At 48.1% G+C, this 15,542-nt stretch overlaps 1 long non-coding RNA gene across 1 annotated transcript in view; it reads right to left on the reverse strand.

Annotated features, from left to right (window-relative positions):
• LOC129491730 (uncharacterized) overlaps nt 1-15,542 on the reverse strand; it is a 30,265-nt gene that overhangs the window by 13,531 nt on the left and 1,192 nt on the right. Inside the window, exon 2 of the long non-coding RNA XR_008660600.2 lies at nt 14,913-14,993. This is a non-coding gene — a long non-coding RNA (uncharacterized lncRNA). The remainder of the gene's footprint in view (nt 1-14,912; nt 14,994-15,542) is intronic.

Here is a 15,542-nt window from a genome sequence, read left to right on the forward strand (position 1 = left end):
GGCATTCTAATCGTTTCCATCTGGAAGATGTTCTTGAAACAGGGATCTGTGTCCCTGGTTCTTGCACATTTTAAAACAGAAGAAAACATGCCTCTTTCTGCCCGTGCAATGTGACAATAGAAAGCAAACAAAGCGAGTCATTTGTGAAATCCATTCTCTTTTCCCCAGCAGTTTACAGAGTGGGGAAACCCATGACCCTCTGCCTCCTTTTTTTTTTTTTTTTTTTTTTGTGAATACGATTAAGACTAGTGAGAGATTTGGCCGGTCTTCCCTGCTCTGAAATGACAGGTTGTGGTCTTGGACCACAGGCAGGTCACACCTTCAGAGCAGCTCCTAGTCCTGAACTGACTGCGCCCCTGTGAGGGCCACACCGATTTCCATAATGAGACGTGACAAGCAGTGCTATTTTAATCCCGCCTTTGAGGTGGGAATAGAATACAAAGCAAAACACACTCTGATTTCCTCACCAGGCCATGGGAAGTGGCTACACGATTTCAGCTTAACCTAGTTCTTTTTATCATGTGCCACAAAAGATGCAATTTGTTGGACATAACAAAGTTAGAAAAACCTACGGATGTGAGGTTGCAAAATGGAAACGGAGCATGTGTGAGTTGTGCGCCTTCTGCAGAAAACAGGCCTCTGCACTGGAAAGGAGTGCTGGGCTGTTGGACTTGTGTGGGGCACGTTGCGCTGTGGACATGGGGAAAGGAGTGTTGGGCTGTTGGACTTGTGTGGGGCATGTTGCGCTGTGGACATGGCTTGGTTGAGCTGCTCCCAAAGCAGCTGGCAGTGGCTCAGGTCTTCCAGCAGAGGGGCTGGGACACGGCTTGCCCTGGAGGAAAATGTGGCACATTATCCCTTGTTTCCAGATACAGGTCTCTTTTTAACTCTCGGGTTGTCATAGCACCGTTTATTTCTTTCTTAAAACAGTTTTCTTGAATCACATTTAACTATTCAAAAATACTGCCCTGATACTGATCATTTCCTTAAATATTTAAATAGCCCAACTCACAGAGACTCCCCCTACACACACTTGCACCCGTGTGCACACACACAGATACACATGCATGCACACCCCCCACACACACACACGCTTTCCTGCATGCACACGCATGCGCGCACACGAGCCCCCATCAGAGCCGTGGTCTGATCAGCAATTGATGCTGAACAAAGAACCCCAGAGAGGAAGCTACTGGCCCAGCGTCATCCTATTGACTCTTGAGAGAGTCAGGGTTGGTTTGCAAAACCATGCTTTCCACATTCTGCTGTTTTTCAACCTTTATTGAGTGTTCTGTAGACCAGGCACTGTTAGGCAGCTTATGGGTAATTTCTTTAAGAAGAATAAGTAGAAAAGCAAATGCACACACACAAAGGAATCCCCCTGACCTTGGGGGTGGTGGGCGTCTTAGGTCCCAGCTCACCTATTAGAGGCCCCAGGGCAGCCTTCCTGGAAAAGCTGGGAGGAGCCCTGAAACCCCCCTGCCTCTTCTGCACGAGCCCAGACCCACAGGGCCCTCCAGGCCTGCTCTCAGGCAGCCGCCAGGGGGAAGTGAGCTGATTAACCCATTCACACTCAGCTGCTAATGGGTGGTAATGACTTCAGAGGTTTGCCCTACTCTACCCCTGCAGGGTGCTACATTTCAAAAGCCATGCCAGCCAGGAAGAAGCCTTTCATCCAACCAGATGAATGTTTAATAATGTCATTCCACAAATTGGTGGCAGATGATGCCACTCAAATCATATTACATAAGTCCACCCGGCCTATTCATCAAAGTCCTAGTCGGAGCACATACACATTCATTCTTCCATTCACTCATTCCACAGAGTTTCAATGAATGTCTCCTATGTAATAGGAACAGGGGACCCAAAGAGAAAAAAATATACTCTGCCTGCCCAAAGGAGCCTCCCAGCCAAAGAAATGAAACAGAGCTATATACTCAAAATAGGCCAAATGCTCTAACAAATAAACAGAGCCGTGGGTGCCTTGAGGAGGTAGCAGGTAACGAAGGGACTGATTTTCCCCTTCTGTGTGTCTCTATCTGTCATGACCACAGCCCTGACGCCACTTGAAATTCTGCACAGAGGCCAGGTACGGTGACTCACGCCTATAATCCCAGCACTTTGGGAGGCCCAGGAGGGTGGATCACCTGAGGTCAGGAGTTCGAGACCAGCCTGGTCAACATGGTGAAACCCTGTCTCTACTAAAAATACAAAATTTAGCCAGGTGCTGAGGCGGGTGCCTGTAATCCCAGCTACCTGGGAGGCTGAGACGGGAATTTCTTGAACCCAGGAAGTGGAGGTTGCAGTCAGCCAAAATTGCACCATTACACTCCAGCCTAGGCGACAAGAGTGAGACTCCGTCTCAAAAAAAAAAAAAAAAAAAAAAAAAGGCCAGGTGTGGTGGCTCATGCCTGTAATCCCAGCACTTTGGGAGGCCGAGGCAGGCGGATCACAAGGTCAAGAGATCGAGACCATCCTGGCTAACACAGTGAAACCCCGTCTCTACTAAAAATACAAAAATTAGCCGGGCATGGTGGCGGGCGCCTATAGTCCCAGCTACCCGGGAGGCTGAGGCAGGAGAATGGCATGAACCCGGGATGCGGAGCTTGCAGTGAGCCGAGATCGCGCCACTGCACTCCATCCAGCCTGGGCGACAGAGTGAGACTCCGTCTCAAAAAAAAAAAAAAAAAATTCTGCACATCATGAAGCCAAATCCTCCAAGCCCGACTCCAGCATAACTTCTGTTATTTAACCCTCCGGTTTGGGGCCAATCACCCACCCAGTTTAACTCGCCTTGGAGGGTTTCTCCAACTCTGGGAGAACAGTGAACTCACCAAGGTAACCAACCTCAAGGCACTTTAGAGGTCAGCTTAACAGAGCCTGGTGTCCACTGTGCAGAGGATAGCTGTCCCCAAAAGCCAGCACATAAATCAGTCCAAGGGGACAGCCCAGCAGTTTGGATTTTGCCTGGGAGTGAGGGGTTGCTGACAATTTGGGATTCTCCCTACAAACGTTAAGAATGAGATCTGCATGTTCAGATTTCAGTTCAACGAACAGCCTTCCCTAAGCTCTGAGTAGCACACGCTCGCTGTCTCGCCTACACACGTCCTTCTGGCGCCTCCTCACCTGCAGGAACATGACCGTGATCAGTCCATGTCCATCAGATGGACAGTGCACATTATGCAGAAGACCAGGATACATCTTTTTTTCTTTCTTTTTTTTTTTTTTTTTGAGATGGAGTCTTGCTCTGTTGCCCAGGCTGGAGTGCAATGGCACAGTCTAGGCTCACTGCAACCTCCGCCTCCCAGGTTCAAGCGATTCTCCTGCATCAGCCTCCCGAGTAGCTGAGACTACAGGCATGTGCCACCATACCTGCTAATTTTTGTATTTTCAGTAGAGACAGGGTTTCACCATGTTGGCCAGGCTGGTCTCAAACTCCTGACCGCGTGATCCAGCCACCTTGGCGTCCCAAAGTGCTGGGATTACAGGCGTGAGCCCGCACCTGGCCACATCTTTTTCCTCACATTTTTGGTGCTGGGGTGGATGGGGCTAAGTTGCTTCAGGGACTTGGGAGGCAGAGTCCTGGGAAGGTACTTGAAGACCATCCATGAAAGAGTTGGTCCAAATCGCTTGTCATATATATGCCCTGAAGTGTAAAGAGGTGAGCAAAAGCACTAAGTACATGTTTAATATTTCAACAGCTAATATTTTCATTTAGGTCTTATTTACACTATAGTAGAACTGTGATTTCTTAGAATCTTTTTATATGCAAATTTGACAAAACACTAGGGCTCTTGTACAATCAGCCTATTCCATATGCATGTTGTATAGCGTGGCTGTATAGAATGGGGGGAAAGTACTGAATTAGAAATCAGGAAATATGAGTTCTGGTCCTGGATGTGTGATTAACCTCTTTGAGACTCAATTTCCATATCTTAAAAATAATGTTAGATTAATGATCTCTTAGGTGCTTCTCAGCTCTAAAATGCAATGACATGGAGCATAATTTGACTATTTAAAATTAGTGTAGGCATCAATAATTATTGCAGCTTTGCTTTCATGATATACTGTTTTAATCATGAACATATCATTTATTTGATACCAATTTTTTTAAGGAATACAGTCTACAACTAAAACTTTTTTTGAGAAAAATATCCAGACAAGCCACATGAAATTGCTTATATTTGACCATTTTTGACTGAACAAGTGGTAATTTTATGTGGTTCAACCTAATAGTATCTTTTTTTTTTTTTTTTTGAGACAGAGTCTTGCTCTGTCGCCCAGGCTGGAGTGCAGTGGTGCGATCTTGGCTCACTGCAAGCTCTGCCTCCCGGGTTCATGCCATTCTCCTGCCTCAGCCTCCCAAGTAGCTGGGACTACAGGCGCCCACCACCACGACAGGCTAATTTTTTGTATTTTTAGTAGAGACGGGGTTTCACCGTTTTAGCCAGGATGGTTTCGATCTCCTGACCTCGTGATCCTCCTGCCTCGGCCTCCCAAAGTGCTGGGATTACAGGCAACCTAATAGTATCTTTTTAAAAAGACCTACTTTAAGGCAAGATTTCCAGACATATGGTGATTTTTTGTTTGTTTGTTTGTTTGTTTTGAGAAGGAGTCTCGCTCTGTCGCCCAGGCTGGAGTGCAGTGGCCTGATCTTGGCTCACTGCAAGCTCTGCCTCCCGGGTTCACGCCATTCTCCTGCCTCAGCCTCCCGTGTAGCTGGGACTACAGGCGCCCGCCACCATGCCCGGGTAATTTTTGTGTTTTTAGTAGAGACGGGGTTTCACCGTGTTAGCCAGGATGGTCTCGATCTCCTGACCTCGTGATCCGCCCACCTCGGCCTCCCAAAGTGCTAGGATTACAGGTGTGAGCCACCACGCCTGGCCGACATATGGTGATTTTAAAAAATTATGTGAAAATCTGCAATGAACACAGAGAAAAAGATGTGTTATAAAATCTATTCACTGTAATTTTCCACACATTTTATATCTTAAAAATGAATAAAGTTTTTCCTGCTCATATTCTCTTTCTATGAAATAAAGCCTTACCACCGTTTACAAAGTTCTTCGTAGTTTAAAGCAGCTCTTACGTGCTGTGATTTTATAACGTCCTTAAGTGGGTAACAGCATCATTCCAATGTCACAAAGAGGAAACTGAGGCTGAAGAAGTCATCTGCTCAAGACATCAGAATGGGGTCTGGACTCCAGCCAAGATAACAGTGTCCCAGAGCTCTTGCTCTCTCCCTTCTGCCAGATGTGCAGCCCATGACTTATCAGCACATTAGGAAAGATACAAACATCATCTCCTGATCACCAAATGCACTGAAATGGGGTCTCCTAGTGACCAATGTGATGAACACGCATTGAGATGAGGGCTGCTGTCTGCTTCTTTCTTCTCTTAGGGTCACCCCAGAGCCGACAGAGCTGGTGGCCTGTGCATTCCAACCCCCTCCCTGCTTCCTGGGAGTTCTTGGCTCCCCGTAGAGGAGGTGATGTTTCAGGAGCCACTGAAACTTCTGCTTCAGGAGATTCGTCCAGTGCCACGGAGCTAGGTCTCACGTGCCACCAAAGGGCTTCCTGGAAATGTTCCAATAACATGGATTCTTGCCAAGGGGACAGTAAATTTCTATCAGAAAAAAAATGTGATACTTTGGCAAAAACCAGACCTTGAGAACACATTGATCATGTCTCTTTCCCACAAAAGAGAGGGGTAAAGGGAAACACAGCACTGCCGATATTTACAATTGCTAGAATAGTGAGATGGCAATTCACAAATCAATCCATATAATTAAAGCCAATGTGCTGGCCAGGGTGACCATCAACGAAACATCTGAGCGAGAGCCCCATTGTTTACCTGATTGGAACCTGACATGCAAACTAGGGCAGGGGCTGCGGGGATGACTCAGAAGAAGCAGGTCTCTTAGGAAGCAGCTCACCCGAAGAACTGAGAAGAGGGACTGACGGGAACCTGGGCACTAATGCTGGAAGCAGCACTAGATTCATAAGAGCCGAAAGGTGGAAGGAACACAAATGTTCTCCCTGACGAATCTATAAACAACATGTGATACCCATGTAATGACGTATCGATACAGGCTACACCTTCGATGAATCTTGAAAATATTCTGTTCTGTGAACGAAGCTGGTCACAAAAGACAAATACTGTCCAATTCCATCTCGTACTAGCCAGGGTTCTCCAGAGAAACAGAACCCACGAAATGAAAACATAGGAGAGAGGGAAATTTGTTTATGTTTTGTTTTATTTATGTGTGTGTGTGTGTGTGTGTGTTTGTTTTTTGAGACGGAGTCTCGCTCTGTCGCCCAGGCTAGAGTGCAGTGGTGTGATCTCTGCTCACTGCAAGCTCCACCTCCCGGGTTCACGTCATTCTCCTGCCTCAGCCTCCCAAGTAGCTGGGACTACAGGCGCCCGCCACCATGCCCAGCTAATTTTTTTGTATTTTTAGTAGAGACGGGATTTCACCATGTTAGCCAGGATGGTCTTGATCTCCTGACCTTGTGATCTGCCTGCCTCAGCCTCCCAAAGTGCTGGGACTACAGGCGTGAGCCACTGCGCCCGGCTGGGAGATTTGTTTTAAGGAATGGGCTCACGTGACTGTGGAGGAGGGCAAGGCCATGATTGACTGGGGCAGGTGGACAGGCCGGGGACCCTGGGAAGAGCTGCAGAGGTCTTTCTGGGGAAACCAGTCTTTTTCTCTCGAGCTGTGAACTGATTGGATGAGGCTCATCTGCACTGTAGAGATGAATTCGCTTTACTCCAAGTCTACTAATTGAAATGTTAATCTCGTCCAAAAAAATACCTTCACAGAAACATCCATGATAATAATGTTTAACCAAATATCTGGACACTGTGGCCCAACCAAGTTGACATATAACATTAGCCATCACACACACTGATGAAACATCTAGAATAGACAAATTCATAGCCACAGTCAATAGATGAGGGTAGATGAGAGGGGCTGAGAGAAGGGGAATTGGGGTGGAATGGTTTTACATCATACCACAATTTAAAAACAAGCAAGTAAATAAATGAATGTTTTTATAAAGTAATCCAAACGTGTGTGCTAACATTTTTCTCCAAAAGGCATTTCCTAGCAAAATGCTTACCTTCGTTCTATTGGGCTAGGAGGATAGATTTGATCAAAAACACTTGTTTATATCAACAGCTGTCATTCTTCCAGTGAGGAGTTTTCCTTTTTCTTCAAGTAATAAAGGGAAACCAGTGTCTCTCCGCCTCCTGCCTCTCATAAACCCACTTCTTTTGTGGAGAGCCATCCAGGCAGCCAGAGGGCCCCCAAGAAAGCAATGTATGCCACTCAGCCCTCCCCTTCCCTGGTCCAAAACAGGGCTCTAAGCTTTGGTGAAAGTTTCTCATGGAAAGATGTGTGCACACACACTCACGCACACACCCAATCCTCAGCAGCAGATATTTTGCCGAGGGGCTCCACATCAGCTTGCACAGTTGCACGATTGTACCCAAGGCGTCACTTCGGGCAGCCAATGCACGGCACTCTCCCTGGCCTGTACATTCAGACTTTTAGGGGACAGCTGTTTGGCCGGGTAGGGATGCCAAGAGCTGGAGCAACAGGAAGGGGGCAACGCGGAGTGGTGGAATTTCAAAAGTCCGTGGAGAATCATGGGTTTCGTCTGCGTTTTAGAATCCCAACTATGGTCCTTAGATGATATATGAATTTTTAAACCATTATGGGAATTTTAGAAAAGTAATATTTTGTAATAAAAAAAGGAAGAGGAAAGGAAGAAAGAAAATACTATATTAAGCTCTAAGCGAAACAACATTAAAGATATTTAATGACGAATATGACCTCCAACGTTTCAGAAGAGACGCCTGCCTGGTGAGCACCCCCACCCACCTCCACTCCAGGCTGAGTCCCCAGGGGCAGGAGGCAGCTGAGCTTGGCAAATACGAATCCTCCTGGTTCAGGGGTGTGGTCCCCATGAGAAGCAGCCAGGGACCACCGGCAAGAACGGGGACCCAGCATGGCCCCGAGTAAGGGCAGGCCTGGCCAGGCACTGCCTCATCTCTGAGAGAAGCCAGATGTGGGATTTAGATGTAAAATCTCCCATTTAAAGTATTGGTTATTCATTGAGGTTTGTTTGTGAAAATTGTAGAACAAAGACAACCGCAGGCTGGACTGGGCGACCTATGCCTTCCACCACCACATTGACTTAGATAAAGAAGAGACAATTCGTAATAGCCGAAAGGTGGAAGGAACACAAATGTCCACCCTGACGAATCTATAAACAATATGTGATACCCATGTAATGGCATATTGATACAGGCTACACCTTGGATGAATCTTGAAAATATTCTGTTCTGTGAACGAAGCTGGTCACAAAAGACAAATACTGTCCAATTCCATCTCGTACCAGCCAGGGTTCTCCAGGGAAACAGAACCCACGGAATGAAAATATACGGAGAGAGGGAGATTTGTTTTAAGGGATGGGCTCACGTGACGGGAAGCCGGCATCAGGCTCCTGGATCCCGGTACACTTAGAGTAGAGAAAAAGTCCTAAATGACCTGTTAATTAGGGTCTGGAAATAGTGAATCCATAGATATTCCCCAACCTCGCTTTAATTTCCCTCCCTACCCCGTCTTTAGAAGTGCTAATGGGAGGCCGGGCGCGGTGGCTCACGCTTGTAATCCCAGCACTTTGGGAGGCCGAGGTGGGCGGATCACGAGGTCAGGAGATCGAGACCATCCTGGCTAACACGGTGAAACCCCGTCTCTACTAAAAAATACAAAAAATTAGCCGGGCGTGGTGGCGGGCGCCTGTAGTCCCAGCTACTCGGAGAGGCTGAGGCAGGAGAATGGCGTGAACGTGGGAGGCGGAGCTTGCAGTGAGCCGAGATTGCGCCACTGTACTCCAGCCTGGGCGACAGAGCGAGACTCCGTCTCAAAAAAAAAAAAAAAAAAGAGTTGGTGATAAAATGTGAGAAACAGTATCAACAAGCACACACACACACACACACACACACACACACTCCATTCCATTTTAAATATAAGAAAACAGGCCAGGCGCGGTGGCTCATGCTTGTAATCTCAGCAATTTGGGAGGCAAAGACGGGCAGATCACCTGAGGTCAGGAGTTTGAGATCAGCCTGGTCAACATGGTGAAACCCTGTCTCAACTAAAAATAGAAAAATTAGCTGGGTATGGTGGCGGGCGCCTGTAATCCCAGCTACTTGGGAGGCTGAGGCAGGAGAATTGCTTGAACCCTGGAGGCAAGGATTGCAGTGAGCCAAGATTGCGCCAGTGCACTCCAGCCTGGGTGACAGAGTGAGACGCCATCTCAAAAATAAATAAAATAAATAAATAAATATAAGAAAACAAATAAGCAAAACGCATCCCAGTGGGGTGTCCCTGGAACCAAGGTGTTCAGGTTGGAAGTGGGATCGGAGTAAATACCAGGGAGGAGGAGCGGCACCCGTCCGACTGACGGTGTCTCCCACATGAACGTCACCCAGCTGGGCTGGCAGACAAGGAGGAAGACACAGTCATACCTTCCGACAGTGCACAATGGAGTGTAAGGAATTACATCATAAGACAATGAAATAATTTCTTTGCTAACAGGAAAATAATGTGTTACGGGAGCCTAAAGGGTAGCAGATCTATAAAAGTTAAAGTTAAAACTGTAAGAAGGAAACAGCACTCTGGCAGCTGGGAGTTGCGTTCCATCGCATTCCTTGCTGCTGGGCCTCACCGTCTGCCTGGCTCCCTCCAGTGCGTTTAAAAATTGCTCTGAACTCAAACTCAGAGAAAACAGAGGCACTCGGCGAGTGGAGATTTTGCTTCAACTGATGAGGACAGCCTCATTCTGCGAGAAATTCTGCCAGCTTACCCCCGTGAGGCATCTTCTGACCAGACACCACCCATCGTCAGGGAGTTTCACAGAAGCAACTACGTCTACTTGCGTAGAGAACACTGTTTTTAGAGAATTTTCAAGTAAAATGCTCTCCTCGGCCAATGCAGACTCTGCCTTTGCTCTGCCAGTGTTAAGAGCAATAAGATACCAAAATGGTTAAAAGTCAAACCATCTATTCTTCTAAATACACTATACTGAAAATGCCAGATCCGTCTATTCATTTTGGGAACTGTGTTCTTCATGCACTGTTATTTCTTTTCAACTCCTAAATTATATGCTATCGTAGTTCCTAGAAAAGGAGTCAGATGAAAATAGGGGGAATTAGTGACTAAATTTCACTCGACGTAGGATTAAAGCACATGTATCTAATTCATATACTCTAAATCTACACTTGGTTAAATAAATTTGTTTGGAAAAACCCTATATGAGATTGGTCATTATTATAATCATCTCGATGTTTCAATGAGGTTTCGGTCTATATTAAAGTTGATTTTAGGATATGGTCATTTCTTGGGAGTTGCACATAATTTCACGGAAGCAGAGCAGAGGCGTGTGGGCACATATTTCATTATGGGCACATGGGTGCTGGAGGAAGGAGGCTAAACAGATGATATTTTAATTTTGGCTGGTTTCCTGAAATTTCAAGAATGCCCAGCACATCTGAGGATGAAATGAAATTTTTTGTATACCTATGAAACACAAAGTGTTTGTATACCTACGAAACACACACTGTGTGGCATGGAAGAGACACTTGGTAACTTTATTCATGAATGGGGGCTCCACAGTGACTAAAGAAGGGAAGGCATGGGAAGGGAAGGGAACTGCCCTGCGACAGAAATGAAAGAGAAAGAACTGAGACACCCACCTGCCGGGGCTTTTCTCGGGCTCTTCCTGGCAGAACCCCGTTATCTGTTGCATCTCCACTCAGCGCTCATCTCCTCTTCCCGCCGCCCGCCGAGCAACCCGCCAAGCCAGGGAAACAGGTCCTGGCAGCCAAGCCCCCGCACCCCACAGGCCTGCCTTCATGTCGTCATCATCATCAATGGCATCTGTAGCTACAGTCACTGGGACTCAGCTGCTTGACTAGCCCGAGCGTCTTTCTGCCTCTGCTTCTGCAGAGCTCCTGCTCTTCCTGGAGCTTACAGGATGGCATTCCTCAGCCTCCTGGGTGTGTCCATCACCTCTCCTGAATGGCCGGCTTTTTGAAAGGGGGATGCTGTTCCCATTCACTGTGCATTCTCACCCCCAACACTCAGTAAGTGCGGCCTAAGTCCTTGGTGAGTGGTTGAATCTTTACTGCCTTCGGGCAAATTTGTTGAATATTATAGTGTAACCATTGTAGACTGTTCCATCTATAATGCCAATTAGAATGTCACATTGATTGCATTATAGCAGGGACCTTAACAGGTGAACCAGTAATCAAAATGAATATCCGTAGCCAATGTGACGACACAGATATTGCTCTAAAAACCTTCATTTGGGGGCCAAGCACTGTGGCTCACATCTGTAATTCCAGCACTTTGGGAGGCCGAGACGGGTGGATCACTTGAGGTCCGGAGTTCCAGACCAGCCTAGCCAACATGGTGAAACCCCATGTCTACTAAAAATAAAAAAAATTAGCAGGGTGTGGTGGCACGCACCTGTAATCCCAGCTACTCTCGAGGCTGAGGTAGGAGAATCGCTGGAACCCAGGAGGCAGAGGTTGCAGTGAGATGAGATTGCACCACTGCACTCCAGCATGTGAGACAGAGTGAGACTCCATCTCAAACACAAAACAAAACAAAAACCCCTTCATTTGGGATGGTTTACGTTAAATTTTAATGTTGCTTTTCTGTGGATTTTACAAAGGTCACAAATGTTCACTTAGATATTTGTGTTCTCCTGCAAGATATTATGAATCTTTAATATTATAAATGCATTCAATCAAATAGTGTTTCACAAATTAACTAAGATGGGAGCAACATTGTTCATCCTGTTGTAAAATCTCTGGCTCCAGCAACAATTGTGTGCCATTAAAAGAATGTACATTCTAGAAGACTATCATTTGGGATGGGAAAAAACAGGTTCTGCAAGCTACTCCATGTCATACAAATGCCCTGCTTTCCAAACAAGCACATGGTTTACAGGGATGGGAGAAGAGAGATTCTGGAAAGGCCTGCGGACACTGCCTGCACCTGCAGACCACCTCCATCTGAAGGTAGCTGCAAAGCCATTTGAAAGCATCTCACTTTCACCAGGGCAGAGGGATGTGGTTTGAATACGAACGTCCTTTCCCATTTGCAATACTGCATATTAGTTCCACTGTAGTCTGCTTACTTTCCTTGCTACTTTTTTTTTTTTTTTAGACGGAGTATCGCTCTGTCACCCAGGCTGAAGTGCAGTGGCGCGATCTCGGCTCACTGCAAGCTCTGCCTCCCGGGTTCACGTCATTTTCCTGCCTCAGCCTCCCGAGTAGCTAAAACTACAGGTACCCACCACCACGCCTGGCTAATTTTTTTTTGTCATTTTAGTAGAGACGGGGTTTCACCGTGTTAGCCAGGATGGTCTCAATCTCCTGATCTCATGATCCACCCGCCTCAGCCTCCCAAAGTGCTGGGATTACAGGCGTGAGCCACTGCGCCCGGCCCCTTGCTAAGTTTTTAGGGAGCAAACGACCTCTGGGCAACCCCTTTCAACTACAAAGTTCCACTATCAGAGCAGCATAATATTCTTTAAAGAACACCAACAAATACATGGCCATGCTTTCAGTAACTGCAACTCTCTGCCCAGTTCACAGCTAAATACGCTGACATGGCAAGATGCAATGATTGTCCCACATCACAGATCAAGTTATTAGATCAGTTTCTGACTCTTTTCAAAGTGCTTTCTCATATGTCTTTCAACCAAATCTATTTATCGAGTCTTTATATAGCACTTATTTTGTATCATGCTCTATTCCACATGCTTTAAAAATATTAATTCACTTAAGCCTCAAACAGCCTATGAAGTAGGTCCTGCCACTCTCCCTATTTGCAGATGAGAAAACTGTGGCCTGGCCGCTGGTCCTGTAGTTGGGAAGCAGTAGAGGCAGTGTTCAAACACAGTCAGCCTGCCCAGAGCACGTGGTCCCAACAACTGTGCTGTGCCGCCTCCAACAAACTGTGAGCATCCGCTTCCCAAGCTTTGTTCTCTTGTCTTGTGTGGGAAAGGTTTTATTTTAATAAACTGTACACATCAGGCTTTGAAAAGCAATGTCCCTCAAACCATAAAAGGATGAAACTTGGATGACAGTTGTAAGCCACTCCATTCCCCTTCCCCCTCGGCCCTGCTAAAGGCCTGTCATCTGTGGGCCCACCTGCCCAGAATCCACCTGGCCAAGACTCACCTGTCTTAAACTCTCCTTCCCAGAATCCACCTGCCCAGGACCCACCTGCCCAAGACCCACCTGTCTAACACTCAGAACTCCCCTGCCCATAACTCCCCTGCCCAGGACACACCTGCCCAGAATCTACCTTCCCCAGAATCCACATGCCTAAGACCCATCTGCCCTGAACTCATCTGCCCAGCACCCACCCACCCAGGACCCACGTGCCGAGGACCCCACCTGTCCAAAACTTTCCTGCCCAGAATCCACTTGCCCAGTACCCACCCACCCAGGACCCACCCGTCCAGGACCCACCTGCCCAGGACCCACCCACCCAGGACCCACGTGCCCAAGACCCCACCTGTCCAAAACTTACCTGTCCAGAATCCACCTGCCCATGACCCACCCACCCACCCAGGACCCACCTGCCTGAGACCCACGTGCCCAGAATCCACCTGCCCAAGACCCACCTGCCCAGAATCCACCTGCCCAGGACCCACCTATTCCAGAATCCAACTGCCCAGAATCCACCTGCCCAGAACCCACCTGCCCAGAACCCACCCCTCCTGCCCAGAAGAACCTACCTACCCAGGATGTACCTGCCTAAGACCCACTCCACCTGTCCAAGACCGAGTTGCCCAAGACCTACTCCACCTACCCAGGACCCATCTGCCCAGGACCCAACTGCCCAGGCCCTCACCCACAGATAGCCAGGTGCGGCCGCACCTGAGTCCTTTCCTCATCAAATGCCTTCTGATGTCCACCTCCCTGAGGCTAAGTCTTGGAGCTGCCATTTGCTGCTTTAGTGAGTTTGGGTGAGTTACACTGGGGGGCAGAACCCTCCAAGCAGTGTGAACTCCAAAGAGCCAGCACTCCCAGCGGACTCACCCACACCAACTCTGGAAGAGCAGCCATGTCTTGTGGCCTTCCAGGAACACCAACTGCAGCCCAAAGTCATCCCTAGACAACTCCCAGCCAGGTACACGTGACACCCAAGGCACGCTGCCTGGCCACAGAAGCAGGTCTTTTGCCTATTACCCTTAACCATTTTGAAGTCAGTGATGTCCCCAAAGGGGATTATTGCTTCCCCAGGGAATCACAGTCTAGTGGCAGAGCCTTTCAAACCCACAACAGCTGTCATGTCTGAGACAGCTCAAGCAAGCTTGAGGGACATGGGAAGAGAGCATCCCAGGCCTGTTCTGATCCGTGGGAATCTAGGAAGGCCTCCTGGGGGTGGCGAGATTTGAATGTGTCCTGGAGACCAGGTAGGCATTTGTGGTAGACACTGTAGTGGGCCACCCAGAGTCCCCCTCAAAGAAGCGCTGTCCTGCCAGCTGCACAAAGTGTCGACTATTGACACCCCCTATCTGGGGACTCTCCTTGAAGGGAAGCTCACCCAAGCACGGGTAACCTCCCTGGACACAGCCTATGCCCAGCGAGTGGCCAGCGCATGGGTGCAACACCTGGCCTCCTGCCTCAGGTGGAGCGACTCAGGGCTCTCAGATTCAGGGCCCTCCATAGGGTTGGCCGAGGCCTCTGTTGCAACTGTTCCTCAGTTCACCTGCCTCTTCTGCCCACCCTGGGTCCTGCCATTCTTCAGGTGTGGCTCCTGAGAGCACCGGCCTGTGAGACTCTGCGTGGAAACCACAGCTGACCGTGTGAGCACTCACCGCAGGGGAACAGCCTCCCACCACCTCCGCCTCCTGCTCTTGACCAAGCCCTCTAGGAGCACTAGGCCTCAGCCTCCTCATCTGTAAGACAGGGGTCAAAATGGTCTTAATTCTCAGAGTGTCATAAGCATGAAATGAGAACATGCACAGAAAGCCCTTACTTAGGGTTGGTGTGTAGTGAACGCCCAATAGAAGTGCTTGGTGTGCAGTAAATGCACAATGGAAGAAGTGATATGTGGCCGGGCGTCGTGGCTCACACCTGTAATCCCAACACTTTGGGAGGCCGAGGCGGGCGGATCATGAGGTCAGGAGATCGAGACCATCCTGGCTAACGCGGTGAAACCCCGTCTCTACTAAAAATACAAAAAATTACCCGGGCGTGATGGCGGGCGCCTGTAGTCCCAGCTACTCGGGAGGCTGAGGCAGGAGAATGGCGTGAACCCAGGAGGCGGAGCTTGCAGTGAGCCAAGATGGCGCCACCTGCTCTCCAGCCTGGGCGACAGAGCGAGACTCTGTCTCAAAAAAAGAAAAAAAAAAAAAAAAAGAAGTAGCGATATGTATGATGATGTTCGTCACAGAAAGCATGGAAAATATAGAAAGACACAGAGAAGAGAGTAAATTCACCCATGG

This window comes from Symphalangus syndactylus, chromosome 1 (genome assembly GCF_028878055.3).
Source record: "Symphalangus syndactylus isolate Jambi chromosome 1, NHGRI_mSymSyn1-v2.1_pri, whole genome shotgun sequence".
Lineage (NCBI taxonomy): Eukaryota > Metazoa > Chordata > Mammalia > Primates > Hylobatidae > Symphalangus > Symphalangus syndactylus.